Genomic DNA, 11,560 nt, shown 5'->3' with positions numbered 1-11,560 from the left:
TGGACTCACATAGAGATATTATATGTGCAATTTTTCAGTAGGTTTTGAACCAATACGATTTCCTCTTTTTTTTTATACTAGCTAGGCATTATTTATCTCTTTTAATCACATGTTCCATGACTTTGAATTAAGCATACAGCAAAATTTGTCTATTAGAGCTTAAACTGAGCCAGGTCACTGATGTCATCCATAACTGAGCATACTCTAGACTACACCCACCTCTAAGGTGCATTCCTATATGAATATGAATAGACTCCCTTCAGTAAACCCCATTCTTCCTTCCTGTTTCTTTAAAACTAACTCCCATCTTGCCTCACCTGATAAAAATCCCTATCCCTCTTCTGTCTGGGCCTTGCTTGCTTTGGCTTTGCACTCACCAAGATGCAACCAGTGGAGTCTGGTTACCCTGCTGGCTTGACCTAGGTCTTTGTGCATGCTAGGCAGGTGCACTGCTGCTGAGCTGCCTCCTCCGCCTGGCTGCCCTCACTCGTTCTCTCATTTGATCGTTGTGTTGTGCTTTATGAGAGCTGGGATTTGTTTGGGTCACTTTGCCACGCTCCCAGAATCTAAACAGTGTCTTATTCGTGTTCAAATGCTATGTAGTTGAGGAATAAATAAATGAGGACTGGCCCTCTGCCACACAGTTGTTGTGACTTAAATTGAATAATGTGAAGTGACTCACAGCTTCTTGGGAAAAGTAGAATATGTAGAATACAGACACAAAGTTGCCCGAAAGTTAGACAGGATTGGGGAAAAAATTATTATGAAAAACGAAGCAAACTGCGGGCCTCATCCTTCCTCCTGGCCTTCTGTCTACTTCTGTCCTTCACCTTGAACCAATGACCACTTTCGCTTTTTCCTTATTTGCAAACTCAGGAAAATAAATCAATGATTTTCATAAAGTTAATGAGCATCTCAAGCTTGTCTTCTGTGAGATGTCAACATATTTTTTCAAGTAGAGTTTAAAGTTTAACAAGGCTGTAAAAACAGTTAAACAGATTAGCTTGAGGGGCTGGAGAGATGGCTCAGTGGTGATAAGTACTGGTTGCTCTTGCAGAGGACCCAGTTTAGATTCTCAGCACCCACACAGCAGCTAACAACTGTCTGTAACTCCAATTCCAGGGTATCCAACCCTTTCTTCTGACCTCTGTGGGCACTGTATGACATGGGTGCACTTACAGACATGCAGGAAATACACTCACACACTTAAAAAATAAATTAATTAAAATTTTTAAAAAACAGATTAGCTTACTAAGAATGACATTGTTCAATGATGAGGTCTTCCAATGCATGAATATATATACACATTTACTTCAGTCTTTTTAATTTTATTTAATAATACTATATAGCTTTTAATACAATCATATGCCTCAATATTTTTGTACTTTTATACTATTTTTAAATTTTAATTCATATTTCAGTAGCTTGTCAACAATGTATAGAAATCTAGTTAATTTCGTGAACTGACATATCTTCTGTTTTTGACAAATTCATTTATTTATAGTTGTTTTTGTAAATCCTTTTAGATTTTCTCTGAAGATAGTCATGGTATATGAGAATAAATGTGCCTTTTATTTCTCTGACTCTTTTAATAGCATTGGCCACAGCACCAGGGAGACGCTTCCCTCCGTTCCTCGTGGACAGTTTTCACTGGCAATGTTCTGCCTTGTGCCAACTTCTGTCCTACATTTGACGAGGTAACCATAAGCCTTTTCTTATTCTGCTAATTTTTTGAACTATATTGATGGTCTTTTGAATGTTAGACTTTGCTTCTCTGAAGTAATCTCTGCTTACAAGTGTCATATATCTATGTATATTATTAGATTCCTTTCCTTCCTTACATTCCTGGGCTCAAGCAGGAGTACAGTGGCTCTATACATATGGATGGATTAAATTTGAAAATACATTTTCCATTTCTAATTTCATGTCCCAATTACTATGGATATTTCTCTGTAATGCCTGTATTGTGACTTACCCTCATGAGGCTTTTGTATCAGTATTTTGATGTCCTAATAAAATAATTTAATATTTTCTATTTTCTCGAAAAATTGTCTAAATGGTCTAAGATTGCCTAAGATTGGTAGTATTGCTTTTGTAAATATTTGATAAAGTTGATCACTGAAGAAATCTAGACTTGGAGTTTCCTTCATATGACAGTTTGGTATAAAAAGAAATTTTTCGTCACTGGAGAGATGACTGCTCTTGCAGAAGACCTGGGTTCAGTTTAACACCTACATGGCTACTAACACCTATCCATAACTGCAGTTTCAGGGGATCTGACACTGTCCTCATCTCCTTGGGCACAGCTTGACATAGGTGCACTTACACCTGTGCAGGCATAACATTCATACACATCAAATAAGATTTTTTTTAATTTAAAGAAAAATTTTAAAAAGGCAATTTCTAAATAAAAGAGACAATTTCCATTTAACAAAACAGGTACATTATGATTATGACTTAGAAATCACAATCCAAATCCTTAATTTTTCAGGCTACATGGATATAATTTTGCTTTGTCTTTAAATTTCATGAAATTGAATAAACCCTAACTTACAAACATATTTATGAAGACATTTTTCATAATATTTGTAATTATTTATAATGTTCAGTGTTAAATTTTCTCATATGTATATAAGATGTAAGATCAAATCAGGTAAAATATTTCTTTCTAATCAATATTATCGTTTTTATGTATTGGACATTTTCAAACAGCTTATTGAAATGTCCAATATTGCAGACTATAGTTTCCCTATTATGCAACATACTTCTCCAGTCCAATGGCATTTTGGTACTCAATGTCAGCCCTGCCTTTCCCCTTACCCACCCATTAGTGACCCTATTCTACACCTATGAAATCAACTACTTAATTTTCCATGAGTGGGAAGGAAAAATGAGGTTCTTATCTTTTTGGATCTGGTTTATTTCACTTACCAACCCCTCCCCTCACCCAACCATGTTGCCATAAATGACAGGATCTGATTCTTCTGTGGCTAAATAATATTCCACTGTACACACATGCCATGTGTTTTATACATTTTATATGTTGTTGTCTCTCAACTGACTCCATATCTTGGTTCTTAGAAATGTTGGCTACTTCATGAAATTCCATGTCATCCTTTTGCAAGGATCATATTAATCTTCTGTGGATAATTCTGGTTTTATTTGTGTGCTGATGAAGTAAACACATTTTGCCTATCCTTTAAACAAACCTCTTGGCTTTATCAGAAAAGCATTTTGCCTTCGTTCTTTGTTGTTTTTTTTTGTTTGTTTGTTTTTTAGTTTAATGGAAATTTCACTGATTTATGAATTTCATACAATGAATTTTTATTATAGTCAAAACTATAGACCAGTGTACTCTAGCTTATTTTCTGAAATCTGTAGCCTTCTCAGATTCCTAATGTTGTTGAAGTCTTCAGTCAGGTCTGGTCAGCCACTGGTTGATGATTACGGTCAGATGATCAAGGGTGCAACCAGGACAAGTGGATAGGCAGCCTAGCTCGGCTCCACCCTGTCATTTCGTGTGGGTGGACATGCCAGCTTGGCTCTGCCCCACTGGCATGTACAGTGATCTTGGCTCCCCAATTATTATCCCTCTTACTTGCCAAGTCCTGAGTTAAGAATTCTGAAATCAATACAGAAGTATCAAGATTCTTAAGAAGATGAAGAGGCCCAGAGCCATATTTCTAGGCCCAATCATTTCTTTTCTCACCTGCCATGTCCTGGGCTCAGAATTTTGAGACCAATATAGAGGCACCCATGGTCAATCGAATCATCATCTTGTGTGCCCAGTCCCTCAGGTGGTCCTCCGGTCCCCTCCATCCCCCTGGAGTCTGAGGCCAGACGGCCAGGGCAGCCTCATTCCACTGCAGTCATTTTCGCCTCTAGATAATTCTGTCAATAAAATGGCAGAATGAATTTGATGACTGATTATTTACCAAGGGATCTAAATGACAAGCAAATGAGAGAATTTTTGCTGTCTTTTGTCACCTGATGAAGAACTGCTTTTCCTAAAATAATTGATAGATCTCAGGTCTGTCCTTTGCGGAAATTCGAGAATTTCTTTAAACGTGTCTTGGGATTAGCAGCTGTCGATGGTTAAAATTTAAAGCAGATTCAGCCACAGGACTGGATGCCAAACAAGACATTTAATGACACTTTCACCTGTCATGGAGGGAGAGGGAGAGAGAGAGAGAGAGAGAGAGAGAGAGAGAGAGAGAGGAAGAGAGGGAGAGGGAGAGAGGAAGACGAGAAGGGAAGCAAGAGGAGCTAGCCTTCATTCTTGACACGTATTTTCACGATACAAAATTCTGAGTTGATCGATGTAGAATTTCCCTTTTAGCACTGTTAGAAAAATGTTCTAGTCCATTCCTGATTCCCGTGTTCTAAGAAGTCGCCACTTGTATCACACAGTGAAGTGCTTGCAGCATTAATTCCCATTTGCTTTGTCCTCAGCAGTGTGCTAAGATACCTTCACACTGTTCCCTTTAAACTCTGAGGAGTTTATTGTGCTTACTTGCTTCGAGACTTTTTGGTCTCTGGATTCTCTGTCTAACCTTTCATTTTCTCCTAGAATTTTTATTCTTCTAAAAATTTTAAGTTATTATACGTTTAAAATTACATTTTGTATATTACATGGTATCGAACCAAATGTTTCCAATTCTCTTCAGTCTCTCTCTCTCTCTCTCCTCTCTCTCCCATCACCCTCCTCTCTCCTTCTCCTTCATCCTGTGTATTTATGAGTCAGTTTTAAAGATCTGCGAGTATTCAGTCCCTTCTCTTTGTACCAAGCCTGTTCACTAGGATCCTTACTATTTCAGTCATTGTAGTTTTCTGCTTAAGAATTTATTTCTTGTTTAAAGTATTCATTTTCTGTGAATATTTTCTTATCTGCTAATTCAGGATAAATTCCTATCTTTCATTGCCTTAATATGCTTATAATAGCTGCTTTTAAATAGGACAGCTCAAGGTAATTTCTTACTAAGTACCTTTTACCTTTACTATGCTTCAAATCAGAAGACCTGGGTTTGCCCCGGCCCGCGGGGTCTGCAACGAGGTACTGGGATTGGGGAGTGGAGCTGAATTGAGGAGTGGGGATGTGGATGGGACTGGGCAAGAGACAAGAGAAATGGAGACAAGACAGGATTTTGATCAAGTCTCGTTTATTGAAACACAAGCATGAGTTTAAATAGAGAATGAAAACAAGGGAGCAAGGAGTGGGTAATCACATCAGTCAGAACACAGAGGTCTTGATGTACTCTAAGGGAGGAATCTACTGATTAACCGAGAACAGAGCTATGCACCTAAACTAGAGCAAGGCGGCAGGCTGCTGGCCCAGGCTGTGAGCCAAGGTTTTGGGCCCAGGCTACCTGCCAATGTTTTGGGCCAAGGCTGTGGGCAAAATGGAAAGTAGCCAGCTTAGGTCTGTCAGCAGTTTTAAAAAGCGGCTGAGACTCAGTCTACCAACATGCTGAGACGTCTCCCAACATGCTGAGACTCAGGCTCCCAACACGGGTTCAAATCCCAGGACCCACATGGAAGCTCACAACTGTCCATAACTCCAGTTCCAGGGGATCCGACAGGCTTTTCTGACCTCTGAGGGCATTGCACAACATCGGTGCACTTACCTACATGCGGGCAATACACGCATACACATAAAAAAATAAATTAAAAAATTAAAAAATTAGTTGTGTATGTGACTTTACTGAAAACACTTTGCGCAGGCTCTGCATTTGATTATCAGCCTCTGAACAGCAGTAGCTTTGATTCCAGGAGCCACTGAAATCACTGGCTGATACCTGCTCCTGCTGCTTGATGTATGCTTTGGACAGGGAATCGACTTCCACTTTGTCTTTCATCTTAGATGCGTCCTTAGCCCTGAGATATAATATTCCATCTTAAATCACGGTTGTAACCGGGTACTAGTCTACAAAGAGAACTCTATTGACTCTGCAACCAGACCAGAGTCAAATTTCAATCCCTGTTTTTGTGCAGAAGATACCAGTAGAAGTCTCATCTTAGCCTTCTAGTTGTTGAGGTCCTTGGAGCCTCACATGTATATTCACAGCTTTTAGGTCAAATAAATATTTGGTGAGAGTTTACATAAAATTTGAAGATTTGCTTATCTGTAGATTTCTCTGGTGTCCCAGTGTCCAAGTTTTAGCTGCTGTAACACTCTTAACGCAGTTCCCTCACACCCCAGGGTAATAATACTTTCAGTTCAGCTGTAGACCAACCCGCAGTAAAGTAAATAATAGTACTAAGTAAAACTGAGGTGAATAAAGATGCCACTTACTATGATTCCATTTATTTGTTTGTTTGTTTTTTATTTTGTTTGGGGGGATTTTGTTTGTTTATTTGTTTTTAAGACTATGTATCCCTGGATGTCCTGGAACTTGCTATAGACCAGGCTGGCCTCAATTTCACAGAAATCTGCCTTCCCCTGCCTTGGGAGTGCTGGGATTAGAGACTTGTACCACCATGCCTACCTTTATTTCCCTTCTTTTAAGGGTTCAACATCTCCCATTTCTCCTTGTCTTAATTCATTCCCTACACAATCAAATAAATGAATGGTGCCGGTGAGTGTGTGGGCTCGAGTGTGTGCTTCTTTCTGTAGTAGCAAGTGCTTCATAACTCGTAGAAAGTGCTCCATGATTCCCGAGACTTTTTAAGGGTTCAACATCTCCCATTTCTCCTTGTCTTAATTCATTCCCTACATGATCAAATAAATGAATGGTGCCGGTGAGTGCGTGGGCTCGGGTGTGTGTGCTTCTTTCTGTAGTAGCAGGTGCTTCATAACTCGTAGAAAGTGCTCCATGATTCCCGAGACAAAGCTAGTGAAGGTCTTTCCCGGACTTTTGCTCTGTCTGCGGCAGGCATCCGTTCCCTGTGTTGCTCACCTCTTCGGAAAACACTTAATGTTTGTCATCATAACCAATAGCCCATGCTCACATTTTACTCAACTTTGAAACTTACCATTGTGGTACTGGTGAAGCAATACTCATTAGAATAATAAATTCAGTTAATATGACTCATAAGTGTGGTTGAATATAGCACGGTATTTTATTATTCTCAAAGACAAAGCACAAATAGCTATGATTATAAAGCGGAGATGTATTAACCAAATACTATCATGAGATAATTTCCCCTTATATGCATTTTCCATATTTTTACTCTGTAAGTTAATTTATCCAACCAGTATTTACATAGCACATATTTAGTTATTAGAAATCAAACATTTCTCTTTTAAAATCCATTATAATAACATAATAGGGCAGAAAAAAATGTATTTTAACTCTACCTGTATTTTACTACATAATATCTATTTAACTTTTATCTTATGTAACAAAACATTCCACAACAGTTTGGGGGCCAACTGGAGTAATTTACAAAGAGCCTACTGAACTCTTGTAGAGTATGAGCTCATGATTCAGTCCAATTAAGTCCCCTTAAAACAAGACACTTAAAAATAAGTAAAAGGAATTAACCACAGGATATTGGGGCATTCAAGTAAAGGAACAGTTGGAAATAATCCCCTGTCGTGTATCAAGTAGAATTGTATCATGGCACAGACATCATAGAACATAAATATCATAGAGACTATATATCTTAGAACAGATGTGATGCTTGCTAAAACTCCCTCTTTATTTCAGATGATTTGGGCATTTTCAGAGTTTGGGTCTTGGAGAAGCTTTTAAGCAGACCCTAAATAGTGAAAACCCTGCTGTTTCAGTGTGTAATTATTACCTTTTATTACTTTTCTGCTAGACTGTTCCCGTAGTTCCCACACATAAGCATGTACACACACACACACACACACACACACACACACACACACCTTCTATATGTTAAGGCCAGCATATTTTTCCACTCTAAAACAACTAAAAAAATGTACCTTCTTATTTATTGACTTCCATCCTCCGATGTGGCGTCTAAACTCACTGGGAGTTGAGTGCATTTGAGATTTTCCGGTAAATCTATTTAACTAGTAAAACTTACTTTCAGAACAAACAACAGCACATTTGACCTGCCCTTTCGTTCTATGGAAAAGTTTATTATTAGATGCTCGTAAATTATAAGTCATTTCTGAGGTAAAAATAATAAACAATGTTTTAAGTGTTTACTGGGTATTTTTAATCTCATTCTCTGAGGTTAGCATTGCCATGATAGCAATCTGAAATAAGGATATAAGAACAGAAAACCGCAGACTATTATCCTCCATTATTAGCAAACTGAACCAACAACACATGAACAAATAGCGTTTATCCTAGTGATGCAAGGATAATTCAATACACGCCAATCAATAAGTATGATACTTCACACAAACAGAAAGCAGAACACAAACAGTATGGCCATCTCAATTCATAGGAAGAGGCATTCAATAAATGTGATATCCCTACATGATAAAATGCTGACCAAAGAACAAATTAGACATGTAACAATGTATCTCAGGACAATGAAGACAACACTACAGGCCCAAACGTAACCTTCGTTATAAGAACGGGTCAAAGCAGAGAACTCTGTAAGATCTGAAACAGCACAAGAATGCCCACTTTTTAGATTATTTTTTCATTGGTTTTCTGAAGATTGCATACAATATATTTTTATCATACTCCACCCCCTCCTATATCTCCACTTCCCTGTAATACCTCCTCTCACCAGATTTCAAGTACCCTTTGGTGTTGGTCCATTCACTAGTTAACCTACCTAGCATCACAGCCTTAAAGAAATCTGGCTCTCCCTCTCCCAGCCGCTATCAGTTGCCAATAGTTCTTTAGCTAGAGTTGGGGCTTATCCAAATCCCCATCTCTGTGGTGGGATTCTGTCTGGCTTGAGTTTACATAGGTATTTTGCAAGCTGTAACCATTGCTGTTAGTTCATAGGAATAACTACCCGGCTGTCTAAACAACTCCTTGTAGTCATCCACTACCTCTGGCTCTTACAACCTTTCCTCCTCTTCTGCAATGATCCCAGATCCTTGGGAGGCAGAAGTTTGATGTAGGTGCCCTATTCAGGGATAAGAAGTTTACAGTTGCTTCGCCTCTGCACATTAGCCAGCTGTTGGTTTGTGTCAATAATAATAGTAGGTTCTCCCCCTGTGGCCTGTGACTTATCTAGCCACAGGTTTACAGGTCTGATGTCAGGTATGGTGTCTGGTATGGACAACATCATGTGAAGCAGACTTTAAATCCAACCAGAAAGTGTTTGGTTACTCCCATAACCTATTTCCTCATTGGGCATATCTTGCTGGGTCAGTTGTTAATGTAACTCTCAGGATTCACAGCTGGGCAAAGTTGATGATTGTTTTTCTCTTCTGGTAGTATGCATAGCACATTCTAGAATTATGAAAGCTAGACAGTAGAGATAAGTCTCTGCAGTCAGCACCAGCTTGATTTCTACCTGTTTGTTCTACAGGTCACCTATGTAGTGTCTTCAGCAGTAGGGTGTAATCATGAAGTTCTCTTGAGTAACCAAGAGCAGAGACAATGGTCAGTATTGTCTAAGAACCTATGGGACTCCTGGTCAACAGCTTTGAAAGAGGAAGAGGGACATCATGTTTGCCACTTTTATTCATCATAATGTTAGAAGCTCCAGGAAGAACAATCAGGAAGAGAAAAGGAGGGGATCCAAACAAGGAAAACTCAAATTGTCACCACTTGAATATGACACACATTTATACATAGAAAACACTAAAAATTCCTTCAAGATACTATTAGACCTAATTAAAAAAATAGCAAGGTTTAGTGATACATAAACAACATACAACATTCAGTTGTATTGGTACTTACCAATTGCAAATCATTTGAAATGGAATCAATAAAGCAGCTACAGCTTCATTTATTAATAGCTACCTACCAAAAAAAACAGATATGAATTTCACCAAAGAGCTGTAAGATCCTTACAAGGAAAATTATATCACAGCAGTGGGGGAAAGTGAAGCCAGGACACAAAATGTGAAGAGACATTTCATGTTCATGGGTTAGAAAACCCAATGCTATCAAAATATTAATCAAGTCAATTTACAGGCTCAGTATCTTCTCCACTTAACTACCAATGACATTTTCACAGAACTAGCATAAACAGTCTTGAAGTGTATATGGAAGCACACACATTAAAAAAAAACTGAAGAGCCAAAGTCATCCTGAACAAAAACAACTAGGCAGGAGGCATTATGCTCCCTGTAGTCATCAGAAACTCATGGTACTGGCATCAAAGTGCTTCATAGACCAATGAACAGAAAGGCAGGCCTGGAGATAAACCAACAAATCCACAGCCAACGGATTGTCAACAACAGCATTAAGGCCATGCATGGGAGAAAGGGCAATCTTTTCAATAAGTGATGTTGAGAGATCGGACGAGTGTCAGAAGAAGGAAACTAGACATCTCTCATATCAGTCACAAAAGAAACTAAAAGCTGAATGAACGCCTTAAGCGGCAGTCCTGAAACTATGCACTAAAACACAGCACAGGGCATCTGTATCGTGTCATTAAAACGGGAGAAGATTTACTGGAAAAGATTCCAAAGTCACAGGGAACAAAAGGAAAAAATAACAAATGGTATTGCATCAAAAAACTGGCAGAAAGGATTTTGAACAGTTTTCATGATAAATATATGATGAGTTTTATGTATTTTTTAAAATATTTTATTATTTTTATTTTATGTGTACAAGTGTATTACCTGCATGTATGTGAGCGCACCGTGTCGTGCAATGCCGCGGAGGTCAGAGGAGGGCTTCGGATTCCCCTGGAACTGGAGTTAAGGACGGTTGGTAGGCATCATGTGGGTGCTGGGAATCAAACCCGGGTCCTCTGCAAAAGGAGTCAGTGCTCTTAACCGCTGAGCCATCTTCACCAGCCCGTTTATGTATATTTTTATGTGTAATATATCAATTAAAAGCATGTTAGAAAAAGTTAAGAAACAATCTTACGAGGTTTTGAAACAAAGATGATCTTGCAAAGTAGGAATAAAGATCAATTACAATTCAGAATAAATCCAAAGGACACAACTTCACAAGAAATAAGACATTTCAATACAAACAAAACCACCGCGCTGGTTAAGGAGCCTGGTCCCCCAGTCCTGACAACTGTGGGAAAGGCCCTGACTTACTTCCTAAGCACAGCTCTGGAAGGAAAAACAGCAAGGAGTGCTTTTCTCTTGGTCCTGGTTCTGCAGTTAGGATAGGGCCTCCTCCAGTTTCCTGTCAACACTGGGATTCCGCTGGTCCATTTTCCTAGCAGAAGTCAACACTTCTCTAAGCTGGTTTTCACTTTATCTAGTTCATTGGGCATTCAAGACAATCAGAAGGTTAAATTACACAGAACAAACACCAGTAACTGGTGCACATACAACCAGAGAGGGAGAGGTCCCTGGAGGGCAGAGAGTGGCAGGGCTAGTAATTTTGTGAATTGTATCATTAATAAAATATATTTTATTCTATTTGATGCTGACTTTAGGAAGTTTTCTGTGTGATGATTACATTTTTAAACAGGTCATTTTTATGGCTTTACCCAAGGCAAAAGGGAAATCTAATACAAAATTCAGAAAGACTTAGCTGAAATGCAC

The 11,560-nt window shown here is 38.7% G+C and overlaps 1 non-coding gene across 1 annotated transcript; it reads right to left on the bottom strand.

The window, feature by feature from the left end:
- Window positions 1-3,079: 3,079 nt before the first annotated feature.
- LOC115069834 lies at window positions 3,080-3,185 on the bottom strand. Its single transcript, XR_003849064.1, has one exon. It is a non-coding gene; the product is annotated as a U6 spliceosomal RNA (small nuclear RNA).
- Window positions 3,186-11,560: the final 8,375 nt, after the last annotated feature.

This window comes from Nannospalax galili, unplaced genomic scaffold (genome assembly GCF_000622305.1).
Source record: "Nannospalax galili isolate Female #2095 unplaced genomic scaffold, S.galili_v1.0 scaffold1035, whole genome shotgun sequence".
NCBI lineage: Eukaryota > Metazoa > Chordata > Mammalia > Rodentia > Spalacidae > Nannospalax > Nannospalax galili.
This window is presented reverse-complemented; position numbering and strand designations above follow the sequence as displayed.